Source organism: Vidua macroura, chromosome 2 (genome assembly GCF_024509145.1).
Source record: "Vidua macroura isolate BioBank_ID:100142 chromosome 2, ASM2450914v1, whole genome shotgun sequence".
Lineage (NCBI taxonomy): Eukaryota > Metazoa > Chordata > Aves > Passeriformes > Viduidae > Vidua > Vidua macroura.
In genome coordinates, this window is record NC_071572.1 from 115,020,655 (window position 1) to 115,047,611 (window position 26,957).

Sequence of the window (26,957 nt, forward strand, 5' to 3'; positions counted from 1 at the left end):
AATGCATATTTAACAGAGGAATTCTGCATCCTCAAATTACAGCTGAACCCAGTACTATGATACACTCTTCAAGAACCTGTTTTTTTCAAGGAGTTGTACACAAAATCCTCAAATAGAATATTGGAAGGCCTGAGACTGCTCAAATGTGCAGCACAGAAGACTGTGAACACTTGCTGTTGACACTGCACCAAGCACACAGCCATGAAAGCTGAAATTAAGCATGTCTTGGCCTGCTCAGATTAGCTATTTATTTTTTTTTTATAGTTTATATTTGAAGCCCTGTTTGAAATGGAGCTTGAGGAAGGATGCCTTTGTACAACCTTCAATAAAGAAATATTCACATCAGAGACAAAATTGTAATTGAGCTCCTTTCTAGTAATCTATACAAAGAGGCAGAGGTCTAAAGGAAAACACAGATCAAATGTCTTAGAAGTGGAAAATAACTGCAGACAAAAACAAAATCAAAAGAGACTAGAAAGTTAGGTGAGCATAGAAGTGTAATAAAAATCTGCTATGAATATACAGTTTATGAATAAAATAATGACTTATTAGAGCTTGAATACTTCTTTAGGTTTTTTTAATAAGATTACACTGTGGTTTTCTAGGTCATCCACCCTTTTCTAATCTCGTGCTCTGGATGTTAAAAGGATTCAAATATCAACTACCACATACAGCAGAAAAGTTCTCAAGGTTTTTCTGTTTTGAACAACAGCCCAAGAAGGAGGGTTCTTAAATAAACCCACATTTTACTGATCAGGGTCAGAGATAGAGCACCTTGGAATTTCTGTGGAAAGCTAGAAAAATTTCAATTTAATATGTAGTTGAGTACATTATAATAAGGGAAACAAAAATGCCCAGCTCCAGAAGACAGATTAATCTGATCCCACACTCCATCACCAGCAAGCAGAAGTGCCACCAAGTCCCTGCTTTAGAGATGACCAGGAAAACCTTCCCCTTATCCAGATCTACCTGCAAACTCTGCTTGAGCCTTGCAACTGAACCAGGCATGAAAAACTGTGTGGGGACAACTTCTGGTGGGAGCTGAACTCGTTTAAAGACGTGATCTGGCTTAGCATGAACATTTAATTTTAGGAAGGGTGGAGACAGGTGGCAAAGGTTCAGTGTCTGTCCCTGCACTCGGATGAGCTGGTGGCACAGGAGAAATGGAATGAACAAGAGTGGTAGGCAATGGAACAATGGGTGGGAGCTTCCCCAGGCAAGCCTGAGCACCTCTGTGTCAGATTTATGCTCTCCAGAGGGCTGTAGCAAACACCAGGGCCCACAGCCAGCTCTTACTCCCACTAATGACATTTTTAGAAGGTGAAGACCTCGTTGAATCCATTGATGTTGACCCACAGGGCTCCATTTTCTCTGTGCTGCTCAGTGAATTAGGCAGGCAAGGGCTATTAATGAGAGCAGGAGATGTGTATATCCAGTTTCTGACTCTCAGGGTTGCTAGTACACCCCATAATTTGAGAGAATTATGTCTTAAAGGCTAAGCTATGATAGGGAAATCACTTGTGATGAAACAATGCTTGAGTGGTGGGAAAAGCTTTGTTCTAATGTAGAATGGATTCTTCTAACATGGACTTTCAATCAAGTTTTGGATGAAAATCTTGCACTTTGAAATACCTAAATTAAAATAAGGTCTTATATCTCAGCTGCTCTGGAATACAGAAATGAGGAGGCCCATTCCTGTGAAGTGCCTGTCTCAATTCTTTTTGCCTGGAATGTGCTGCCCTAGTTAATAAAAAAAAAAAACAACAAAAACTAAGACATGGACATTTAGGTTTTTTAAGTGATTATAATGATTAGGAGTATGATTTCCGTGCTGCCTTTTGCAATAAGAGGTGGGTACCCATAAAAATACAAGTGACCTACCATCAATGCCATTATTTTAACTGACATCTGTGTGCATATTTTCTGAGGTTGCATCAAGACAGATGAGGGCCCTTTGTGCCCTTCTGACAGTGATGGCAATCATTAAAGATTTACCAGGGTCATTAAAGTGAGAAATAGCAGCAATGCAGTGCTGGATATCACCATCCCATGTGGATTCCACTGAAGTGCAAAGAAAGCCAGCACAGAATAAGCCAAGATCCTGCACTGCCACCTTAACCTCATTTAAAAAGGAAATGGAAAAAGAAATCACCAGCCTGTCTAAAACACGAGAGAAGCACATTTCACTTGTAGGGAGGCAGTGCCAGTAAAGGGCACAAGATTTCCCTCCTTGTTAAAGCATTTGGCAGCCCAGCCAAGCTTGGGGACTCTTCCACAGCTCCTGCCTTCCTCTCACTGCTCTTTCCTCTGAGCACAAACCAGATTTTTGCTGTTCATTATTGGCTGTTCAAATCCAATGTTGAAGCAACATCCCACCATACCTTTGAAATTTAGTCCTTATGAAGGCACTGGGGCTATTTTTAGCAGAGATCAAAAGAATGAAAGGAACAAACAGCTGCAGATTTAATCAGCTTTAATGTGTTTAACTACAAGCCTGATGACTCAGAAGGCACACACCTTGCCAGAGCAGCTATATGTAAATTATTCTAGGGTAAAAAAAAAAAAAAGGAAAATTTCTAAAATCATTATCACACATGTGTTCCATTATTATAATACCTTGTGAACTGACATCACAAAAATTGCTGGGAAAAAAAAAAGGTACCAAAAAAAAAAAAAAAGGTACCAAAAAAAAAAAAAGAATCTAACCTTGCTTTGATTCTCCTGTTCATTCTATCAAATGAAACAGGAAAGCGATCTCCTACGGAAATCAGTCACTGCTCTTGTTTTAATCCCCCCACTTTGATTTCCTGAGCAGCTCAGATTAAAGATAGACCTTTCTCCTGGGTGAGATGTGGTGCCTGTGGGCAGAGCAGGCAGCACAAAGCCCTTTGTCTGCCAGGGCTGTGCTGAGCAGCCAACCCTCATCCCAGGGACAGTGCACAGAGCTGCTTGCTCTGTGCTGCTGGAAAAAATGTTCCCTGTCAGTCACCTGAAAAATGAAACAACTCACAACACTGGGAAGGGGGCAAAAATAATCATGGGTTAAAAATAAACACGGTGGAGGTCGCTCTGGGTGTGCAAGCACACGCTCATGCACACCTACATTTGTGAAAAAAAGGAATAATACACACCAGCTCTGAATGCTCCACTTGAGCCAATTCCATGTGAGCACTCTCCTGCATTATGGATGCTGGTTTTGCTGAAGCTGTGGCACTCTGGAGCTCAAAGTCCCTTTCAAGATAACTTTTGCCAGTCATGCATATCCCAGTGAAAACAAAAAAACCAAACCCAAACGCTTCATGCTCCTATCTCCTCACACCTGATACACGGTCCTTCAGAGTCAGACATAATTATTACATGATGCACAAGGCTGAACATGTTTTGAACATCTGTTTGACATGCTGCAATCAATCACAGCGCAGCTGATAGCGCTGATAGTTGGTGCACAGTGGCAATGCCTCCCCAGGCCCGTGCAGTGCTGAGATAAATGAGTTTCCCAGGTCACTGGAGGCACTCACTTCACCTCCTGCCTCAGGATCTTTCCAAGGAGCGTGTTATCTCGGGGTAACACATGTCTGCTGCTACCTGGCTATTTAATTACTGTACACAAAATTCCAAATCAGAGTAATTGGCATCTCGAGGCACCGCCGTGCGCTGCACGATCCCCCCGATGTAAGTGAGCAACTGATGCAGCAAACAGAACGACCTTGACAGAGATTTCTCCCCAAAACTGATGGCATCTCATGACTTTAAAGCACAACCTGATGAAGAAAACAACAGAACCTCTGTAATTACATTTTAAGCTCAAAAATTCGCAACAGTTGGCAATTTGTTTTTCATATGCAATTTCTCTGTACAAAAGGTGGTTTTGGGGAAATCTAATCAGGATCTCTCAAAATGCTTCCTTTAGGTCATTTCTCAGCCACAGTGAATGTCTCAGTCATTCCTAGAGATACCTTTGCAGTTTATATAAGGAAACACACACATTCACACTAACCTGAGGTAGGGGAGACCCAGCCTTGAGTCTCCAGTGGAACCCCCACACACAGACACAAGTTTGCACCTGAATATCTGCTCTCTCTGGGGTTTGAACAGCTAAGATACCCAGTATCTGCTAGAGACACCCAACTGGTTGTACTTTTCTTTTAGGGGAAACCTGGTCTTGGAGTTGAGATGCGTTTCGTCCTAACCAAACCCATTCTGACAAGCAATAGGATCCCTGTTCAGTTGCTGTTATCCATCACTCCAAAAAGAATTAAGGAGCAGTCACCTCACTATCCATGTGCTTCCAAGTAGCTCAGAAAAAAAAAACTTCAATAACTCAGTCATATCAGATTTTCACTGATTTTTTTTTAAAAAATTCAAATATTGGGAGATATCCAGACACATTTGTTTACTATAAATCAGGAACTTTGTGAGCAAATGAGGAACTTCATGGAAACAGAAGGCTTCATATAATCTCTGTGCTGTTCTGAACTGTGGCTGCCCCACCAGTTCTCTTCTGACCCCGAGAGCAATTGGTCCTGACTTGTCATGGGATGAAAATACATCACTTGAATTGCTTGATATTTGGGATGGCAACCCATTATCCAGGCTGCTTGATACACTGCATACCAGATAATATCTTACTGTAGCTCACTAAAGGAAGATACAGAATAAAAAAATGTAAAAAAAAAAAAAAAATAATAATTACAAATAATTTTTTAAAATATATTGAACCCTACAGAATCAAAAAAGTTGACTTATTGCAGTCCCCTAGCCAAGAGCAGGTTCATTAATACCTAACCCCATCCTGAGAGATGTTTGTGCAACCCATTCTTTTACATAATCAAAACTGCCTTAGCATAAATGAGGAGCCAAGACACAGCAACATTTATAAATAAATAAAGGGACTAAAAGGTTAAGAAAGTGGCAACAACACCAATTAGCTCTTAAAAAGCAATAGTTGCAATTTTTTTTTTTTCCCTAGAATCACATTATCTTCTAGAGGCACATGACCCCTTCCAATCAATTATTTATTAATACATGCAACTGGAATTCTGATCTTGTTCCCACTTGAACAGTGTCTTTCAAAACATCTAAACCAGCCAGGACTTCTCTAAAAATTGCTCTTCTCTTTATTCCTTCCCTTTTTTTTTTTTTTGTTGATATCTCCACATGTAATTAAAAGGAATTTATGAAGATACCCACAGTCCTACAAACTGGAATTTATTTAGTGTCTATCTACCTTTTCTGAGGTTCTCATATCTATGCTAAAGGCACTTTAGGGGTTTTCCTTTGGCCTACAGTCTGCCTGCCTGAACATCCCCACTGTTCCCACGGCTCTGAGATGGTTTAAAAAGACAATTACACTAATTTCTAATGAGCAGTTAATTTCCCCTTTAAAGGTAGGTAGTTATAATAAAGAGGCTGTTTGTAGGAGCACACTCAAACACCCCAAAAAAATCAGCCAACCCAACCAACCCCAAACATACAAACAAAAAGCCATCAAACCCACATCCTTTTCTCTCTTGGATGGATATTTTTCAGCTCTAAAAAGGTGTTGCCACAACTCTTGCCCACCTGTGATTTCTCAGTGTCGCTTTCCATTATGATCCTTCTCAGCTACAAGAAAGGAGAAGAATTATGAGCTCTTTCACAAAGGATTTAGTTTTATTTTACTCAGGATGAGAAATTAAGGATGCCCTGTCTGACAGCATGTGGTTTCTATTTCTGTTTCTAAGCAGCCTTACAATAGTAGGTCAAAAGGATTAGAGGAAGGTCAGTGTTACTGTTTCTAGAGGAAACCAGGAATTGCAGGTTCCCTTCAATATTCTTGCTTTCCAAGGAAAGTGGAAATCTTTATATGACAGGGTTTTTCAAACACCTGCTCTTACTCACTTTTTCTTTAGTAATTGAAGTAAAGGAGAGAGCTGTGGGATTATTTACTTCTTTTTTTCACTTTCATCTACTACAAAATAAGCATTGTACATAGAGGAAAAAAGTTAATTTGCTGTCTGATATAGGCCCTGAATTTTTTTTGTAACTACAAAGAACAGAAACAATAATATCAGTACAACACACATACTATTCAAGGCATGGAGAAGCTCTAATATCTCTGAGCAACATCACAAATATCACAAAAGAACTAAAAGTTCTCTGCAGTTCAGTGTTTTAATTTTCCAGCCTCTCACAACAGCCTGATCTTGCTGTTCAGCAGCACCATAGGTGGAAAAAACTGCTCAACTCAAGTGGTTTTACATCAGTTATTGATTTATTGACAACTTGCAAGTAACTGCCAATATTTTATCTGTCTATGCACATCAATTCCAACAACAGAGCAGGTGAAACCAGTATTTTGGGCAATTGAGAAATGTTAATTTGTGCTCACAAACATCCAGGCTTCACGCTGCTCTGTCATTTCTTTTCAAGCTGAGGTCTTTCTCCAAAGTTTCCCTGCAATTCCCTGGATTTTGTTTAATTCAGCTGATGATTGACTCCCTGTTCAGCGTGAGGGGTGAGTGGAGAAACTGCATCCTCTACACAGCAGAGCAAATGGGGCCCATCTGAATTTTCTGAATTGCACTCTGCAAGCCTCACTCTATTAGGAGCTATTTCTCCTTCCAGAAACATTTTTTTTTTTTTTTAGAATACTGTAATGCTTTCAGTTGCTTTTAATGGCTGAAAAATCATGTTCCCCTGAGTGAGAAGATAAGCGGAGAGGATTTTTAATTAAAGCTCACTCTTCCTCATCTTTATCCCAAAAGTCTGTTTTGTGCTACAAGCCAATCATTCCCTGACTCAATCATTCCAGATGTCTCACAGCCTACCTGGGTGCTCTCTTTCATAAAAAACAAGGTTGCACATCCCAGACACCTCCTGAATTCAACTAAACAAACACATTTGTGCCAAAATGACATTGTTGCTCACTGCATGCAGCACATTTCAGAGTGATCTGAAATTTCTGCCAAAGAACTGCTCCAGCAGGGACATTCCAGCTGGGAAGGGCTGAAGGGTAGGAGTGCCCCCTGCCATGCCAAGCAGCATAAAATGCTCCCAGCAGGCTCCAAAATATCCAAAATATCAGGTGCACATCCTCTAGTTCTTGGCCCTGGGGTGGTTTGACCCTGGAAGTGCACATTTGCAGAAGGAAGGGGTGAAATGGAAGAGAAATTCCAGGGATATTAAAGAGAATAATGAGTGGGAATGGATTTTTACATGGATACTTCATAGCAATGCAAACCTCCTAAAGAATCAGTGCTTGTTCAGGGACTTCACTGAAGTTGCTCAAGGCATGGAATTTACTCCAAAGGCCTGGAATATCACTGGCCAGAACTAAACCAAAATTAACAACTGGCAGGCCAAAATCAGTGCCAAAGAATTAATCCAGTACTGACCCAACCCCAAAATTCTGCTTCCAAAAGCAGAGGTGCTCTGCTCCTCAGTGAAAGCTGCACTATCTTTTTTGTACAGATTCAATGGATGCATTTGGCTGTACTCACAGCTGTAGCAACAAAAAAAAAAAAAAAAAAAAAAAAAAAGGTGAGTAAAAGTCTTGAGAAAATCTAGAAATTCACTTACTGTTGACTTTAATGGCAGTGTGTGGTATGTAAGTAACCTACTTATGAAGGTTTTTACATGAAAATAACTGAAGAAGCAAAAATAAAAAAGAACCAGCTAAAGCCTAGACAAAGTAGGTCTCTGTACTTAAGCAGAATACTTAAATATGGTGAACTGAGCTCTTTTTATTTGCCTTTTCCTCAGTCTGTGTTCATATCATGAGATTTTTGGAGATGAGGAAGGTACCAAGGCACTGGGGACACAATTTTCACTGCTTTTCTCCCTCTCCCATTTTTAACCTATGTTTTGTTCAGATAATGTTCTGTTTAGATAATGTTTTGCTTAAATTGGCTGGGGGTTTTAATTATCATTTTTACCACAACCTTGTTTATGCTGCAATTTTCATGATTTTGCCCTGAACTCCTTTGATTACTCATCATATTTTTACAACTTCCATTTGCAGCACTGTTATCTTTTGATCTTCTGCTGTTTGCCCGTATGTTTCAAGTTTTCCAAACTAATTAAGACAATTAACTAAAAAAGACTAATTGCATTCATAAATGAGACATGGCATTTCTGATTAGCAGGTGGCTCCTTTCTGGTTTGGATACATAAAAGCAGATGGAAATGTGGCAGACTTAGTTATATTTAATGTGCCCACTTCCTTCCAGACTGCTCCTCTTTCCAGCTAATGACAATAAAACCTATAAAATCTTCAGATTACTCTTTTTTTTTTTTTTTGCTTCTGCCATTTCTCATTTGAAATCCTGGCCATTCTTGACTTAAGAGTTTCCAAACTGTTTTTCCTAAATAATTTGTCATTTCTATTTACAGGCTTTAAGGTGTCTGGCAGAACAAGAGGATCAGAAATATTCAAAACTAAGAAATCTGATCCTCAATTTGATGTGCAATCAATTATATAAATAATTTCTAGTGATATTTTTAAAGAAAAGATGCTTAAAAAGACAGCTTCTGTTCTTATTTTTTTGCTATATTTCCATATAAAAGCAGACATTTATCACCGCTGTTCCTATATCCAATATTTTTATTTTCACATATTTTCGCCAGTGCCCCAAAATCACTTTTCATAATGCATAATTAATTCTTAACCAAATGCACTGAGAATATAAAGAAGCAATTTCTTTGTTGCCCTGACAATCTATAACAATTCTAGCATTGCACAAATTTAAAAAAAAAAAAAAAAAAAAAGAAAATAACAGTACAACCACATGACAGTGGGGGGAAACTACCAGTTATAGATGCCTGAGGAATGTTAGTAACTTATAAATTTTATATCTAAAATAAATACACTGCCTTGAAGATCAGGAAAACAATTCCACAGTTTAAGTGTGTTTGGAGAAAAGAAGTTCAACATGAAACTAACACTGACCACTCTAAGTTTTAGCACTTATTGTATAAATTTCTTTTCTATACACTTATATGAGAACAGATCTGCAAAAGATTATTTGGGGTTTACGCCAGAAAATTTTGTTTCTGTTAGACCAAATGATCTATTTGACACTAACTTTTGGATGGTGCAGCACTTTTAAGTGGAGGTATTTCAGAGCAAGTGAGAGGAGCAAAAAAACAAAACAAAACCAAAACAACAACAACAAAAAAAAAAAACCATCAGACCATAGCAACTAAATTATGTTGAAGTAAAAAACCTGAATTTCTTCCCTACCAAATTCTGGTGCTGTGATTGTCTGCAATGCATCTGGCCACATAATTTTTATGTAAAAATATAAGAAAGTAGGGAAAATTTGGGGATATTTGGTGCCTAGCAGCTTCATTTTTGTTGTATCATTCAACCAAAAGCTGGTTAAAGGATAATACAGACAGAATGGGACACAGCATCTGTTGTTTAGAATGATGTGAAAAAAAGAAAGAAAAAAACAGCTGATAAACATGACAGGGTGGTGATGGTCCATTTTCACCTGCATCCAAGAGCAAGAAGGATTCCCCTCCCTAACTCTGGGTCCTTTTTATCTCAGTTCTCCTCCATTCAGAGACGTCCACTAAGCAATAGGGCTGAAATGCAAAGATGTGCAGCTTTTCAGATAGCAGTAATGAGAACATGTCCCAAGTCCCAGCCACACATTCAAAGGACTGCCACAGCCTTCAAATCAGAAAAATGTCACACCAGGGGATTTCCTGAATTCAGAGCTTTTAGTATCTCCAGAACATTCTTGTGAATCAGAGTATGCTAGGATTCTAAAATAACTTCAGACTGCCTTGTCTTTAAATTTTATTCAAGATATCCTGTCTTCAGCAAAAAGTTTAGATGCATAAGGACTTGAGGATTTCATGAGTGCAGCTCCATAAAAATACCTATTTGCTGCTCAATAAACAAAACCTGAAAGTTATGCTGGCCAATAAATCTGAGTAAGTGCTCTTAGTGCAGATGCTATTGAGCAGCAGCATCCTGCATCAGCTGTTCCAAGCCCTGCTGTAAGGAACAGGATGACTCAGGGAGTTGGTAATGGGATCCAGAGCCTTTCACCCCTGGGTCAATAATTATAATCTGAACCACACCAGGAGTCAATGCCGTGTCAGCCCCATCTGCTGCCTGCAGCCAAGTCAGTCTGTGGCCTCCAGACAATTCCTGCACAAGAGGCACTGGAACCACAACAGAAACCCCTGGCACTGATATCTGGCACCAGCAAAAGGGCTGGAAAGCCAAGAAATCCTCTGGGGAAATATTTACTGCTTTTAAAATAAGTAAGGGGAAGTGTTTCAGTAAAGAATTTGAGGGAAAATGGTTTGCAGCAACTTTTCATCTTTCTATGATGCTGGCAAATCTTGAAGCTACTTGAAATTTAAAGCATTCGCCCCTCACACAGAATATCAAAGAAAATTTTGTGTCCCATAAATCCTGGGCAGAATCCACAACCTGCACACATGGATACATCCTGTGATGTCACCTCTGTAAGGACACACAACCTTCAGCTGCTCAAGCCTGCAGAGAGATGTGTGTCACCATCACAATGACAGGCATTCAGACTTATTGTCAGATCTGTTTACAGCTTTTTTTGAGGGTTTCCAGGGATTTACTCCCTGTTCTGATCTCTGTGTGTCATTGTGCAGCCTCACCCTGTTTGCTCCATCACACCCACCTCCACTCCCAAGGCAACAAAATTAATTGCACAGTCTTTGCAGAGTTGAAATTCCAAAATACTGAACACCACTGCTCATGCAGCAACAGACTTTCCACTATGGAGAGGCTAACAATGAATAATTATCAAAAATAGGAAGGGAAAAAGGAATAGTTCAGTCATTCTGTATGGATCTGAAGCATGTTTAACTTCAGCACCACCAAGAATATCAGAGAAAAAGACATCAGGATTACCTTTGTCTGGGACACATGGTACTGATGGGCAGCAGGTCTTTTCTGGAAAGAGGATCTCGATTAATTTATTCTGTTATTAATTGTTAAATTCCAAGAACAAGCACTGGGAGCCATGTTAATCTTTAACTGTGATGACACTGACAAGTCTATAAACCTGAAATATACTCCAGTGTCTCAGCTCATCATGCAAAATGTTTTAATCACCAGAGGAAATGGATCAGATTATCAGAAACTTCCCTACAGTCACATGGATGGACTTTAATTATTGTGCTTAACGCTTCTCTGAATGAGCCAATATGATTTCTTTACATGTTTTGTATCTTTTAGATTTATAAAAGTTCAGATGTGTTAAGCAGGAATCATGAATTTTTAAGATATCTTATTTTCTTTTCATAAAACCTGCACTATTTACCTTGACTACCAAATGACAAAGCTCAGCTAACAGAAATTAAGCATGTTTGTCCCCTCTAACCTCTATAGCATCTTTATTTTTGAGTGTTCCTTTAAAGCAAGATGTTATAAGTAGTAATCATTGTTAATATTTTTCTTCATGTCTATGGAAGTTTTTTTCACTACTCAGTTGTGACTCATTTCTTGTGAATTATTCATATGAGTAAAACATATGGAAATGTTTTTGTTAAGTGGAAATTAAGCTTTGACTATCTTTTCTTCACCCACTCTTTGAATGTAAAAATACTCTTTTGGTGATGAAAAATAAAGCACATTTCTTAATTTTCAATATTTTCTCCTATTTTATGCTAATACCTACAAAGACTGGCAAGTTCTGTACCTAGAAACAGTTTTTACTAGAACAGTAAGAAAATTAATCTTTTGGTTGACTAGTTGGATTTTTTAAAATCCCCTTTAAAAAGAAATTTAAATAAGAGAAGAATATCATTCCAAAATGAAAAACATTTTAAAAAATTCTTAGGTGTGTTTCTTCTCCCCATCCCCACCATTCATTTTGGAATGGGGAAAGACAAAAAGACATAAGGAAAAAAAAAAAAAACTTTGAATCTGGTATGACATCAGCCAGTGCCAGTCAGCTGAAGAGGCATTTGTCTTTCTCAACTCTCTCTGGAGATTTTTGGTGCAGGCAGATTTACGAGGTCAGCAGCAGGATTTTGGCACCTGTTTTCCCACCAGTTTTTTAATGAGAGCAGAGCATCCAAATCCTCTTTGGACAGCTTTCAAAACAGCAGCTCCAGCTTCTTTCATTAAGCTTTTTGGGGGACACAAAGGTGGTCAATTCCAGCACTCAGGGCCACGAGGAGCTCTCCAGGGTGGTGCAAGCAGAGGGGGAGAGGCACAAACCAGAGCTGGGGCTGTCCCTGAGCCCTGCTCCAATGGAGGGCTCCTCACCCTTGTAAGGATCCCCCAGCACTGGGGGAATTCCCAATTCCCCAACTGGGAATTAGGAATACCCATGCTGGCAGCAAGCTCTTGGTAGGCAAAACAAACCCACACATACCCCCTCCAAAACCTCCTCCCAACCCTGAATCAGGTTTCTGCCCTCTGGAAATGCATCCCACTTCCCATGGCATTTCCTTAGGTCATCCCTCTAACCCTACCCCTCCCTTCTGTGTTTTATTTTAAGTTTCAATAGGTACATATAGAGGAAAGTGGTGCCCTGCTACTTAATGTGTTCTGTTTTCTGAATTCATCTATTAATGTTGGATCTTTTGCTGCTGCACATGCACCTTAAACTTTTGGAAGTGCCTTTTCCTGCAGCTGTCATGCAAATAACTGTAAATTTTGGGTAGCTGAGATCATACCTAACTGGGTTTCTAAACTTGACTTCGATCTAGCCAAGAGGTGAGCTGAGTTTCCCCACCAGGACTGCTGCTTCCTCAGCCTACCAGCCTATTCCCTGACCTGTGACAACACTGGGAAAGGAAAAGGAGCAGAAAAGAGAAAATCAGACAGGGATCTGGTTCTCTCCCACAACCAATCCATCCTTGCTGAGGGACATCATTCCCAGCGACCAGCACAAATACATTTCTCACATGTATTTGCCTAAATCTAATTATCAGCTGCTTGTTGGGCTGTTTTTTGGTTGTTTTTTTTTTTTTTTTAAGCAGTCCCTTTTGCTCTTCATAATCCCCATGAAGATAATTCATGGCATTTTTTTGTCCAGCTTTTTCAGCTTGTGGAGCAGATTTGGCTGAGCTCCTCGCAGAGGGCGCTGGATTAAATGCAGGTAAGGGTTATGAATGGTGAGCTGTAATTTACTGCTGGTGGCAGGGGGGGTACAGAGGGCATGGTGTGGTTTTCAAGGCATGAATTAGAGTTCTCTGGCGAAATGAGGGTGCTTTGAGCTGATTAAATTATAAAAAAATGTGCACCTGGGCTGCATAAAGATCTGACGCCCTCTCCCTGGAGTTTGACTGATAATAGAAGTGTTGGACGTCATCATTTCTGCATCATCTGAAAGTTTAATACGTGTAATTGTGAGCTGCTTTTCTCCTCTGAAATTGCAAACACAGCAAAATTGCAGGCTTGGTGCCACTGATGAGTCATTTGTTGGCCTGCTGGATCTGTATTACAATGGCCATACACAAAGAGAAGCATGACACCCCAGTTTACCATTATTATCTGTTTCCTTTGCAGTTGTTTCCACAGCTGAGCAGCTCAGACAGAGACTGGGTCAAGTAGCAGGGGGAGGAGGCGTTGAAATGGTAGCTTTTAAGGGAGATGAGTTAGGTATGATCTCAGCCATCTAAAATACACAGCTATTTGCATGGCAGCTGCAGGAAAAGGCCCTTACAAATGTGTAAGGTACATGTGCAACAGAAAAAAATCCAGCATTAATAGAAAAATGAAAAAAAATGAACACTTTAAGTAGCAGGGCAGCATTTTCCTCTAGATGTACCTCTTGAAATTTGGAATACAATATAGAAGAAAATTTAGCCCGTTTTGTTAAAATGGCATCAGCTAAAGCTGAAGATACCTTAATATCCACTGGAAAAAAGTCAGCAGTTCAGTCGTTGAAGCACTCCATTGCCAATGATTTCTTCTTTAATCTTGTTTTCATCACAGCTGCAGAAGTCTGGAATGTAAATGTAGACACATTATTCTTTTCAGACCCTCCAAATCTGAATTTTAAAACCCCAAATGTCCTAAACTGGAGGTTAACAGCACTTAGTTGAAAGCAAATAAATTACCAAAAGAATGTATTCTTTCTTTAGAATTCAAGTGGGGAGAGCTGAAGAGAAACATCCCTACATACTAGATCAAACAGAGTAATATTCATAATTTTTGGCATTATAAAACAGAAATATTTGGGGGGGAAAAGCCTATGAAAGGATAATCTGCAGTGTATAATATGTGTTTGCACAAAAAGGTCAAACTTGATGGGCACTATCACCTAGGAGGGAATGAACTCCTTGAATCAGGCTCGTACTCCCTCTTTTAATCTTGGAAAAACACATTTCTCCAAATGCAAGCCCCGTGGTAACCATCACACAGCATCCCTGGGACTCACAGCAAGGCCTGCCTTGGGTTGAGTGGTTATTCAGCCCCTACACACGGTCAGGGGAGTATTTCTCACAAGCTGATGGGCATTGAAATATCACCTGGATAGAGTTGGCATCTCTATTGCAAAGAGGAGACACCAGTAAAATGCATTAGAGCAGACAAATTTTGATCTTATTTTGCCTGACAATGGGCAGCCACTGTTACTGGCTTCACAAAAGAAAAGGGAAAACAGGTTTTGTTCCCAGTTTTGCTGATGTAACAGTAAACCCTCTTTTTTAAAAGCAGAAACTTTCTTCTCTAATGTATGAAATCTTCAAGGTGAGGAATTCATCCTAATTAGAAAAGGAATCCAATGTATGGTGAGCCCTCCTGGTACTGAGGCTTAGCACAATTTCTTCTCCAAAAAAAAAAAAACTGAAAGACATTATTTTCTCAATGAGATAAAGTGAAAATAAGGAAATCTGAGAACTTGTACAAGTTAGATTTAAGGTAAAAACATTAGCAGCTCTTATGCTGTAAGCACTCATCGTTTGTTTCTCCAGTGATTGATACAAAGGGAAAAGTCCAGTTTAAAGTAATCAGGTGGAAAATCCCATGGAAGTCCCTGGACAAGTGCTCTGAGAGAGCACTTTTTTTCTCTCTAGAGAGAAAAAAAATGGTAGATGGCATTATTTTTCTTCAGACAATATACTGGTTTTGGAGTCTGGCTTTTTTTTTTTTTCTCTGAGCTAGACAGATATGTATATTAAATCAATGTTTACGAAAAAGAGCTAGTTAAATTTTAAAATTATTTCAGGCAGAGGACACTTCTATGATCTGGAATAAGAAATGGAGGCCTGGCAATATATGGTTGTGGCATAAAAAAGAAAAAAATCTTACTGTCACTCAGTAAATAAACATTTACAGTCATCCCTAAAAGTGACAGCAGTCTGGACAAAATCACTGCATTCCAGCTGGTGCTTTACCAACCTTTTTTTTTTTTTTCTTTTTAATTCCAGATTATGAGAAATAATCAGACAAAATAAGGCAAAGGAGCAAAGTGTTGAAAGTAGGCTGGTCCTGGGAACAGATCATGAGCTGGACACAAAGACCATTGAGCCATTAATGAACAAAGAAGGACACAACTGCTTATTTATTAAACAATGCTCTTACTTTGAGTCCACAGTATCTTAAAACTGCCTCATTGGGACCATTACCAGAGCAAATTACTGCTCAACATGAATAAACGTGGAGAAGTCTGGGTCTAAGCTTTTAAGTGGTTTGGGTGTTGGTGGGGTTTTTTTTCACGTTTTAATGCGTTTTAAATTGTTTTTATTATTATGCACAGCTACATCATAGGGGCAATTCTCTACAGATGAGGCTGAGCCGAGCTCTCTGTGGAAAGGTCAAGGCTTGCAAGTGTTACTAATTAGGGACACAGGCACAGAGTGAGTTATGTTTCCTTAGATAAGGAAAAGGAAAGAGAACCTAGCTGTTGTTTAACATTACATGAAATCATTTGTGGTTCTCCACAAATGGAGTTTAAAAATATCATGTAACAGACGTCCTGGTTCTGAGGCTGCCCTACCCCATAGGTGCAGAATCACACACAAAAAAAAAAAATAAAAAGGCAGGTATACACCAGGCTATCTCAAACTTCAGAAGAAAGCTTATCCATCACAAAGGCTTTGTCAGTCTCCCAAGAAGAGGGGCTAATGTGGGATTTCTCTATCAGAATGCAGCTCAATGAATCAAATGTCAGCCTGGAGGAGGAGGTGATGAGACTGCACCGTGCCCAGGGAAAGCAGGAGGTGATACACAAAAGCTGAAAAGTCTATTTTGTGAGGTCAGAGAGGTGACAGTTGAGACCACTGAATCAGAAAGATCTTTTCAGGCTGCAATTCTCATCAGGGTGAGGGATGCTCTCTTTGAAGGAAAAAAATGTTACAACTATTACATGGTACAGCTGGTACTCAAGTGTAACTGGAAATGAGAACAGAAGTTCACCGCTGCTAGCACCAGCTTTCCTCACAATATCAGAAATACCTATGAATATTTGGAATTTGGGAACTAATGGCTTCTCATGGCCATCCACAGACTAGTTAGATAAAGGGTAATGCCTGCTACTCAACTTGTTGCATTTGCTATGGGCTCACACTTTCACTTTGTACCACTCTCAAGCAGATCAGCTACTAACAAAGTGAAACAAAGCATATTAAAAAAGCAATCTTAAAAAAACCCCACAGCTTATTAGAGAATGAGAGTTAATTTTTTCCTTCCAAATCACAAGTTAATCCAGCAGGTTGAGATTCACCTCTAAGACAAACACCCACACCTGAGTTGCTGTTATTGAGGTGATGGACACTATGATAATTTACAGAAGTGAATGCAGAGGTTGCACTCCTGACAGCCTTAGATTGCTTTTGTCTAAATTAATAACAACTCTGAATAAAAGCCATCAAATCCAGCTGTACAGTCTCACACTTAACTTTTCCATTAGTGTCACTGGACTCCCAGGGGTCTCTTCTTTTACTTCATAAGTTTATAGACAAGACATAAATGACCCTGTATGCATCAGCTGGCCTCAGTGAGCATCTCTCTCCCTCTCCTCCTCTGCTATCCATCAAAACTCTTCCCTGTGATTACACCACATGCCAGAAACACAGTCATACCTTGAAATGAGAGGCCTGCCAGCTAATCTGGGAGTGCTTATTCATGCAGGCTCGCTGTGAAGCAGGGGCACTGCAGCTGATGAGGCCGTCGCACCTGCATGTGTGAGCGGCACAAGTGCCTCTCACAGACGGATCCCTCCCGCTTCCCACTCGGCTTTTCCTTTTTCCTGCTCAGCAGGCAGGGAGTTTATGAGAAATAGGGGTTGTGCATGATGAAGGCACGCACAGAATGGGTGAAATAATAAACCTCTCACCTCCACTCGAGGCACAGCTCCTGTCGTGAGGCTCTGGATGCGGCGCCAAGCTCTGGCTCAAGGATTCTTCCCCAGCCTGGGATGGGGTCACCAGGCTGCCTGGGGAGCACAGGACACACTGGAATTAAAATCACTTCTGAGAATATCTTTTGCTGCCTGGGGAACACAGGTCACACTGGAACTCAAATCGCCCCTGAGAACATCTCTTCATTCTGATGGATTGATTTATTTTGTCACCGCGACTCGAAAGATCCAATAATCAACAAGAGCTGTTGTCAAATGGGTGTTTCTCAAATATATTAAAATGCTCAATTCTGCAGTTGCACTTGGGGCCTTAGAGGAGTCTCAAAGGTCTTTGGGGAAAAAAATGCTTTTCAAATGGGCCTAAAATTCAGGAAAAACTGATCTTGGATGCTCCCAATCACAATTCTGCTGAGGGACATGAATTACCCTTCCCAATGCTGCCTGCTGCAGCTTTTCTGTGGCATTTACTGTTAGCTACATCATGTGGCCTGATGGGTTTATGATGTGGACAGACAAGCCCAAAGGAGTAAAACATGCCCATAGGAACTCATTCCCAGTGTGACCTATGGCAGGATCAAAGTGAGGTCTCCAAAGGTGCGAGTGCATCCATCACCTGCTCCTTGTAAGCACCCCCTCAGCCACAGAGCTCACATCCAACATAATTAACTGCCAAATCAGCTTCTGGACACGGGATAATGAAATACTATGTATTGATTTGCATTTTCACTGAAAGGGAGGAAAAGAAGCCAATCAAGCTGGTTTGGTGGGGAAATTTCAAAGCATTTGTGTCACGTATAGATAATACATGGAGGCTTTATTGACACTATAAATAAAATCTTGCAGCCCATAAATATTAGGCTTTCTCCTTTCTACAACAGGAAGAAATTTCAGCACAACAAAGCAAGTTAGAGATGCTGAAATGACCCTCCCTGCACACTTATTCCAGATTTCAGAGTGCCTGTTCATTTTCTATTGTGGCACATGCAAGAGGCTTAAACTAAATTGAAAAAAAAAAAGATAATACAAATTTAAAATTAAATGCACCCCGTGTTAACACAGAGTCAAAATACCTGTCTGCACACTGAAGGTGACTTTTCAGGCAGAAAAATCCTCAGAGGAAATTATTTGGTGAATGACCTAACTACGGGTTATAATAACTCTAAAACAAATATTGGAAATATACCAAAAATCAGCATTATTAAAATTCTGCTAATTAAAATTTCTTTATCAAAAGAAAACTTCAGAAAAAAAGCAAAACAAAAGCATATTATAAAACAGCTTAATGGTGTGTTCTCTACTATAAATATAACTGTTTGTCAATACAATTATGCAAACCGATCTTGGCTTTTATGGAAAATTCAGTAGTAGCAGGAAAATGCCAGAATGAGGCAAACTCACAAAACTTTTTGCCACACTCCTAATTCTGTTTGGAGGAATCCACAAAGACTGCAAAAGCTTATGGAAAATTTTTCCCCTTGTCCAAATAGGTTTAAGAAAAAAAAATTAAATATTTTTCACTTTTTTTTTCCTAAAATTTCCAATGTTTTCATCAGGCACAACTTTGCTTGATGCATTTTAGATTCACTGATTCTGCAGAAGGTATACAAATACCCTCAAGTCTCTGACTTCAATGCAAATTAAGCCTGGTTTTGAATGGGTACTGCATAAAATAGGTTATCACTACGAATATTTGGAATTTGAAACTCACTTCCCATTTTTGTCCCACAGAATTAGCATAACATTTATTGCTCCAGTGAATATTCCCTTTATGGTCCTTAGAATATTCATGGAAATTAAATGGAAGAGAGGTACAATCAGCTTCATTGAAAATTCAAATGAATGTTTTCTATTTTTGGCAACACTCCTCACACATCATTAAAAACCAAAACAGTTATTCCGTGTGAAATGCAAATATAAATAAACAAACAAAAAATGCCCTGGACTCTCTTTCCCTGCCATCAAAACTGTCCCCTCCTGTCACCCCCCTCATTCCCTGGTGACACAGGAGTCACATCCTTTTGGGACTTGCTGCTCCCAAGAGATTTGGTTGATGTGGACCTGCAGCTTCCAGGAGAAGAAAAAAGGGTGGAGGGTACAAAATGATTCTATAAAACAAGATGATACCAGAAAGAAACACAACCTACTCCTCCCCTTATTCATTTCCTTCTCCCCTATCAGCTGCGTGTCATGTACAATGGGCAGGTGCCTAAAAACGGCAAAAAAGAAATTTTAAAAAATAGATTTTGTGATGGATCCTCTCCAAAAGGAAAGTTGTAAAATACGTAGTTTTATAAAGCCATTCAACGGCTTTGTAATTTAATTTTTTTCCAACTTCTGCTACTTAAAAACTGTCTTCAGACATCACTTTTCACAGTAACATCAAAACTGTCTTTTCACCTTAGGACTTGAAATCCCTGCTAATATAAATAGTCCGAACTCAATCATGAGGTCCAAGGAAGTGGCACGTTTGGGTTCCATGTATAAGGGATTTTAGCCAGCACCTTATCCTGGCCAAAAACAGGTCAGAAACAGGAGGCAAGAACATCACCAGTTCAGCCCATGGGACAGACAACCTGCTGAGCACTGAAAATCAGCTCCCACCCTGCCCAGAGTGAGAGGAGCTCACGGCAGGGGACACCTGGGTGGGTCATGGTGTGGGGCAGGGAGCTGCTCCCCTAAACCAGCAGGATGCTCTCCATAGACAAATCACCCCCCTGTACCTGCAGGCCCACCTTCCCTAACCTCAGTGCACACAAATCACCTTTAATTACTTCTCCCTGAATATTTATTTTGGCTTAAAATATGAAATATTAGGAGAACACCTCACACAACATGTTTTTTGCAAAGCCACTCAGTGGAGCCCACGCTGTCAAACCCCAGCTTGGCACCAGTGGCCATGAAAGGCTGCCAGAGATCCATCTGAAATGTCAATACATCATTTCAAATGTTCTCACTCAGAGCTGCTTGAAGCATCCAAGGGCAGTAAAATCAAAGGGAATGCTCTCCCTTTTTTCAGGGAAAAAAAAAATAAATAAAATTGAGTGAAACTTCAAAAGCCAGTGTGTGTTTCAGACAAGTTAAGTGAGGAATCCAGGACAGAGTGATAGACCTGTCATGCAGGGAATCCAGCATCTCAACTCTGAGTTAGAAATCAGAAATGAGCTAGAAGCCAAGTTAGTTCTCTATGCACAGTGGCCACCTGAGAGAAGAGCACCCAAAAAGCACAACAGTGGCAAAGGCACTCTCATACTCCTCTCCTGAGGGATTATCTACAGAGCTTTGCCTTTGGGTCTCATCCAAATAATAATTGTGAGGAAAAAGGACAGGCCAGGCAGGACATGCAGCTGATGCTGGCCTAGAAACCAGATGAAAAGTAAATCAAATTCAGTGCTTGGGGACAGATTTCTTCAGGCATGTCTCCTGGCCCCAGGCAGAGAGCAAAGGTCTTGTCTTGCATTTCCACCCTACCATGGTGGGATGGAAATTCCTGATGGCACCCATGGGCTGGCATGGGAGGAGCTCCATAATTTTGAGATATTCCCCTCCTGCTCCCTTCCTCTCTTCCATGAGAGCCCCTCTTTTTCAGGCCTCCTTCATTTTCTTTTCCCTAAAAAGCCAGTCAGGAGCACAGCTGGGGTGCAGGGGCTGAGTCTCTTTGGGTTTTCTCTCTCTCTTTGAAAGCACCAGGGCTGTTGTGATGCCTACAGAGACAGGGACAGGAAATCTGTACCCTTCAACCAGGCCAGCCAGCTTCACTTAAAAGAGAAAGCCCCTGGGAAATCCTGCACAGAATAAATATCCAGAAAATCAAACAAAAGCTCCCTTTGGAATTTTTTTTTTTCCCACTGGTTTCTATGTACTGCCACAAAATCTGATACCACTGAAACTCATGTGGTATTTGGGAAGGATGCAAAAATGAGCACAGAGGAACCAAATACCATGCAAAGTCTCTGTTTCTGGTAAGACTGCTGTGAGTTTATATTGCCTGACATTTTTATCTGTGTAGGAAATTATCTATATCTTTAATGTGAGATTAATGGAGTTGAGCACTTCTGGATCATTGGCACTTGCTACCGTGCATAGATATTTTTGTACTGTAATAATATTAAATCAACAATAAGGCCTCCATTTGGCATAAGTGTCACAAACACTACTGAAAAAAAAAAAAAGGAAACACTTCATAGAATTAAATATAAATTCAACAATTAAAAAAAAAATTGAGGAGTGGGGGAGAGAAAAAATTATTTCTATTAAATATATGTATCCATATGCTAAGCATGTATTCTTTGATGTTATTGAATGCTTACAATCCAGGAATTATATGACTTCTTTTAAACTTCATCCAACATTCTTAAGCATAAAAGTACTTTTGTTCCTGCTTGATCTGTTTGTCATTTTTACCCATCATGAGCACATCTATTATCCCACACTATTAAAAGTTTCTAATAGTTTTTTTTATTTTTCCTTTGAGTTAAGAGACTAAGAAAAAACACAATAAACTTTTAACAGGTGAACTTTTATTACTGACCATTTCTAAAAAATTTAATCATATTTCAACTACTCAAAAGAAAAAAAAAATCCTTTTTATCAAATTCAGTATTCTCTTAAAATAATACTTCCAAATACTACTCAAAACCTTTAACTTTTTTGTTCCATTTTCATAAGGTTGGAGGTAAAAATTCCCAGGGATGAGTGGTACCTCAAGGTAAGAAGACAATGGCCATGGAGCACAGAGTGATTGAAAGGCAGATGAATATCTCAAGGCTTTTATCACAGCTTTATTTGCTGCTTTCATCCTCAGGCTTCTTTTCCAAAGTTCCCTCATTGCAAAAAGTGACAAAATTAAAAGGATGGCTCATTCTAAGTGATTTTCCTTTGAAGTGTTTTTTTATGGGCTGAAGACCCATCCTGAAACTGTTCCTACCCCTGCACATGCAGGAATAAATGTAAACTGCTGGAATGGGAATATTGCAAGAATTTTAATACAGTGCAACACCACCACTGCACTGACACCAGTAGGAAACCTGATGAACTGCCAGTGGATTTGAAACCTGATGGTCTTATTAAAGCTCCTGATGCTGGTGGGATCAGCCAATGGGGTTTAACTCAAAGGATATTTTAAAAATTTTCTTTTTAAGCTGCAAATTCACACAGCTTTCAGGATTTTTTTCAAAGACTCATTGATGTCTTTTGGGGGTTTTTCTACATCTAGTTTTCTTTCTCTTTTTTTTTTTTTTTTTCTTCTTTCTGCTACCAAATTCAATAATGATATCAAGATACATTTTGGTTTTCCCTTTTCTGAATTGTCTCTGCTTTCTTTTCTGAAATAATCTTTCCTGCTATTTTATAAAAAGCAACCCATACAATCCATCATTTCTCACAATAAGGGACTAAAATTCCTATTTCATGAAAGTGTGATTTAAAACGTGGCTCTATTCCCCAAAAACTCCAGCAAGTCATTTTTGTACTGCATCAGTTCCTTAGGCCCCAGTTGGGCTGGAGTTAAGATCTGTGCAAACACACAAATGCAGGGGGTTCATCTTTGAAGTGGTCACTCAGCATCACCCAATAAAGGACTATCAAAAAGGAAAAGTGCTTTTGAATATTTCCTCATTTCCATGTGGTGCAGAAGCACACCAGCTTTTGCTTAATATTAAGACACCCTTCAAAGCTACAAAAGTTAAAACATTTCTTAATGCTGTATACACTGAGACAATTGGACAATACTTCAAAGCTCTTGGGTTTAAATCTTGTGGTATCACTACCATTCAAGTAAAAATTATTTATACAACATTGTCAAACAAAAGTTATTTTGCAGCTAATCTGACATAGTTTTGGAACAGAAGATAATAAAAATCTATTGCATCCTGTTTATTTTCTGAAAAGGGTGAAACGTGATCAGATGGGGCGTTTTAGCTCTGAAAAACCTTAAAAACACTGACATTGTTTACATGATTTCAGCACTGAGTATTTATCAGCTCTAAACCAGGAAAGGTGCGGAATAAAAATCAACAAGCTTTCCAAAACAGTGCAGGAAAGGATCAGATAAGGCCAGCTGAATATTTATCAAGCTCTGAGACACATGAGCCACTCCTGATGGGGCATGTGAACCAGAAACACAAAGATTTATTCCTCTATAAATTCATATGATTGAGAAACACTCCAAAAATCAAGATCATGTTCTGCCCAGCAGCCACTTACTAATAGCAAAAAAACTTATTGCTGCCTCTTGCTTGGCTGGGAGCTGGAAATCCTTTTATTAATTCTTTCAGAGAAGTTTATGTGAGCATTTTCCATGAGTTTGGGAAGTGCTTAATCATCAGCCTTTTTGCATTCATTTCTTTCTAATTCAGCTGCTTTAGAATGAGGTAAATTCACCCATGCCCCTTAATGTTCAGCCTTTCTTTTCCTGCATCACCTCCCACTCCTGTAACAGGCAAAGACTGATGGAATAGTCCACACAGCAGCCTGGAAAAAATAACATGAAACCCACCACAATCTACCTGCCCCTCCTGCTTATGATGCTTGTAAATATCGCTGCTCTTTTTTTTTTTTTTCCCTTTTTTATTTCATAGGGTTTTTTTTAATTTGTGTTTTGGAAATCTAATAATTCATCTTTTCCCAGGCATATCATTAGCTTTATGAAGTAAAATAATTCACTTCACTCTCTGTAATGTAGTAGATATTGAAATAAACTCCTAACTGGATGAAGCAGAGAAATGGGCAGGATATTGGGTGAACACACATGGAACTCAAAGACCTGAGATTTCAATTCCATCAACAACAAAAACGTTGCCCTCCAAAACAGCTTTTCAAGCTTTCCTTCAACAATCACTTCCTCACAAAAAGCAGAGAGGTATACCTTGAATCTGATGCGTTTGTCAAACTGTTTGACATTGGAAATCAACCTAGAAAAAGAAGATTTTAGCACTATATTTTAGAGCTGGATTTTACCCTCGGACAGAAGCACACAGGTGCTCAAAGTCTTGACAATTCACATCCATCTCCAGGTGGGGAGGACAAGGAACTTCCCAGGGCTGAGACCGAGTCCTTGGGTTGGATATGGGGCCATTCCCCATTTAACTTAAAGGTGTGCATAAGTTGAAGGCTTTCTGTAACTATGAATAACCCATGGGATTGCAAAATTAATTTCAAAACTGAAAGCCTGCCTCATCCTCAGCATGATTTTTCCTGAGTTTATATTTCACTGTTATTCCATAACAAAGAATTTTTCATTCACGTGCCTGAAAAAACCAAAATCTTTGTTGGATGTATTCGATCCAGTCTTGTATAGATTGCAAGGAATTACAATGAAAAGCAACAAAAATGTTATCATAACAGTTAAACACTTTGGTTCAGCCCCACATCCAAACATATTCAATGTAGATTTATATGGGTACTTGGAAAGTATGCTTTTCTTCAGAGCCACACAACTTCCACTGGACAGCACATATATTCGACAGTTTTCTAAACACTAATCCCTATTTTAATCAGTAATTTACACTTTCTCATTTAGATTTCCTAAATCAAATACAACACTAACAACAATACAGTTTTTCTGAGCAGAAACTATAGAAGCAACAAAGTAGCTTCTTTTTTTTAGTTCCATTTTCTGCTTCCCAAGCGAGTTAAGCAGATCCTGAGTGTCACTGACAGTGACTTTTGAAACCCATGCAAGAATGTCAGCAACTCTACTGCTTGTATATAATTTTCTACATCCTGAAAACAGTAATTTACGTGGAAGCAGGACTGAAATGTCATGACACAGCAGAATTACAATTGCTTGGATGTTTAAACTGTGCTTTTCCTGTTTTTGAATGCATTTTGGTTCTCTTCAAGATGAGATTATATCTTAAATTCCTGAGGTTTATGAAAAGTACTTTTAGTAGAATTGCCAAAATTCTTGTCGTTTTTAGCAGCAAAAGTTTAACAATTAAATTATCAACAAAACCAAAACAAGACAAACTTTAAGCTTAATTCCAGCTTTGCTTCTGGAACAAAGGCAAACAGATTTGATTTTCTTTTCACCTAAATATTGCAAGTGTGAATCAATAGAATCACAGAGCCATCAAGATTGGAAGAGACCTTTGAGATCATCCAGGCCAATTGTCCACCCAGCACTGCCCCTGTAGCCCCATAACACCTGAACAGGGGAAAATTTTGTCTCCTCTCTGATCAGAATTTCCCCTGTCTCACCTTAAGGCCATTTTTCCTCACATCTTCTCACTGCAGGCACAGCAGAAGAGAAGGAAATGTCCTTTGATATAGTCAGTAAATAATTAAAAAAACCTCAGCTCAGCACAACCCACATTTTAAAAGGGCAGAAATAATCAAAACAGCAAGAAGAGTAGCAAACTTTTCCAGATATTACTCCGGCTAATGAAGTGAGAGGTGAAACTAAACTGTCTGAAATATATTTTGCCATAAAATTGTGTCCTGGAACAATCTCCTGCCAAATGAGAATATAACAACAGAGGCCCTGAAGGATTTGTTACCGTGGCTGATTCTGTTTAACGGGTTCATACAAATTGTTTGGAAAAATGAAAGTGGCTGTAGCTTGTCAAAAACTGCAGATTTATTAAAAAAGAGCAATAATAGATGGAACCCTATCAGGGGTAGGAAATAAACTAGAGGAATCTGAATAGGGTAGGACAATAGGGACTGAGAGATCATGTGCAGTGTCAGGAGATATGATATAATGCCTTTAGGGAGGCCCAGCAAAGGATTAAAAATAACTCAAGTTTGACAAGTCACAGAGCAGATGAATCATGGCTAATGACAAAAAGAAACAGCACACAGACAGGATCACACAATTTGTGTCACGCTGCAGTAAGGAAGTCAAAAGGTCAGTGAAGAATTGGGAAGTGAATCAGGCAGTTGTGCCGTGGATTCTCATCAAATAAACAGTTTTCAACTTTTAGGGGAGCATTTACAGACTTTGTGTGCTTTTTAAAGGGAGCAGTGATTTCTGGTTTTTTGGGTTTTTTTGGGGGGGATTTTTTTTTTTTTTTTTTTTTTTTTTTGGGTTTTGTTTGTTTGTTTGTTTGGGGGTTTTTTGTGGGTTTTGGGGGTTTTCCGGTTGTTTTTGTTTGTTTTTGGGTTTGTTTTTTTTTTTTTTTTTTTTGGTTGGTTGGTTGGTTTTTTGGGTTTTTTTTTTTGGTTTTTTTTGAGTAAATTCATCTTCAGCCTAGCCAGGGTTTTCTCCTTTTTGCTATCAAGGCTGCATAATACAAAAAAACAAAACTGGATTAAACACTTAAAACAAGAAATTGGTCACTGATTACTGTGATGTACATACCAGGGGCAAGGGATTACAGCAAAATGCCTCTTCTGGCAGATTTTCTATTTAAGGGACTGCTTTACAAAATGTTTGCTCTGTTGTAGTCAGTTCCTTTGAGAATTTTTTTTTTTTTTTTATGGCAGGGAAAAGGGAGAAAGGAAGAGGGGGAAGCAATGCTCATAAATCTCTGAAAAGGGAAATATGACATTGCCACAACAAGCAGAGCAACAAACAAGCTCTGAGAATTTCACAGTGAGAAGACAAAAATGCTCCATCCAGTGAGATTCTAAGACTCTCATATTTTCAAACCCATGCACAAAAATACATACTGACACCCTCTTGAAATCCCAATTTCCCATGGTTCTTCTTACCATTTTCTGCAA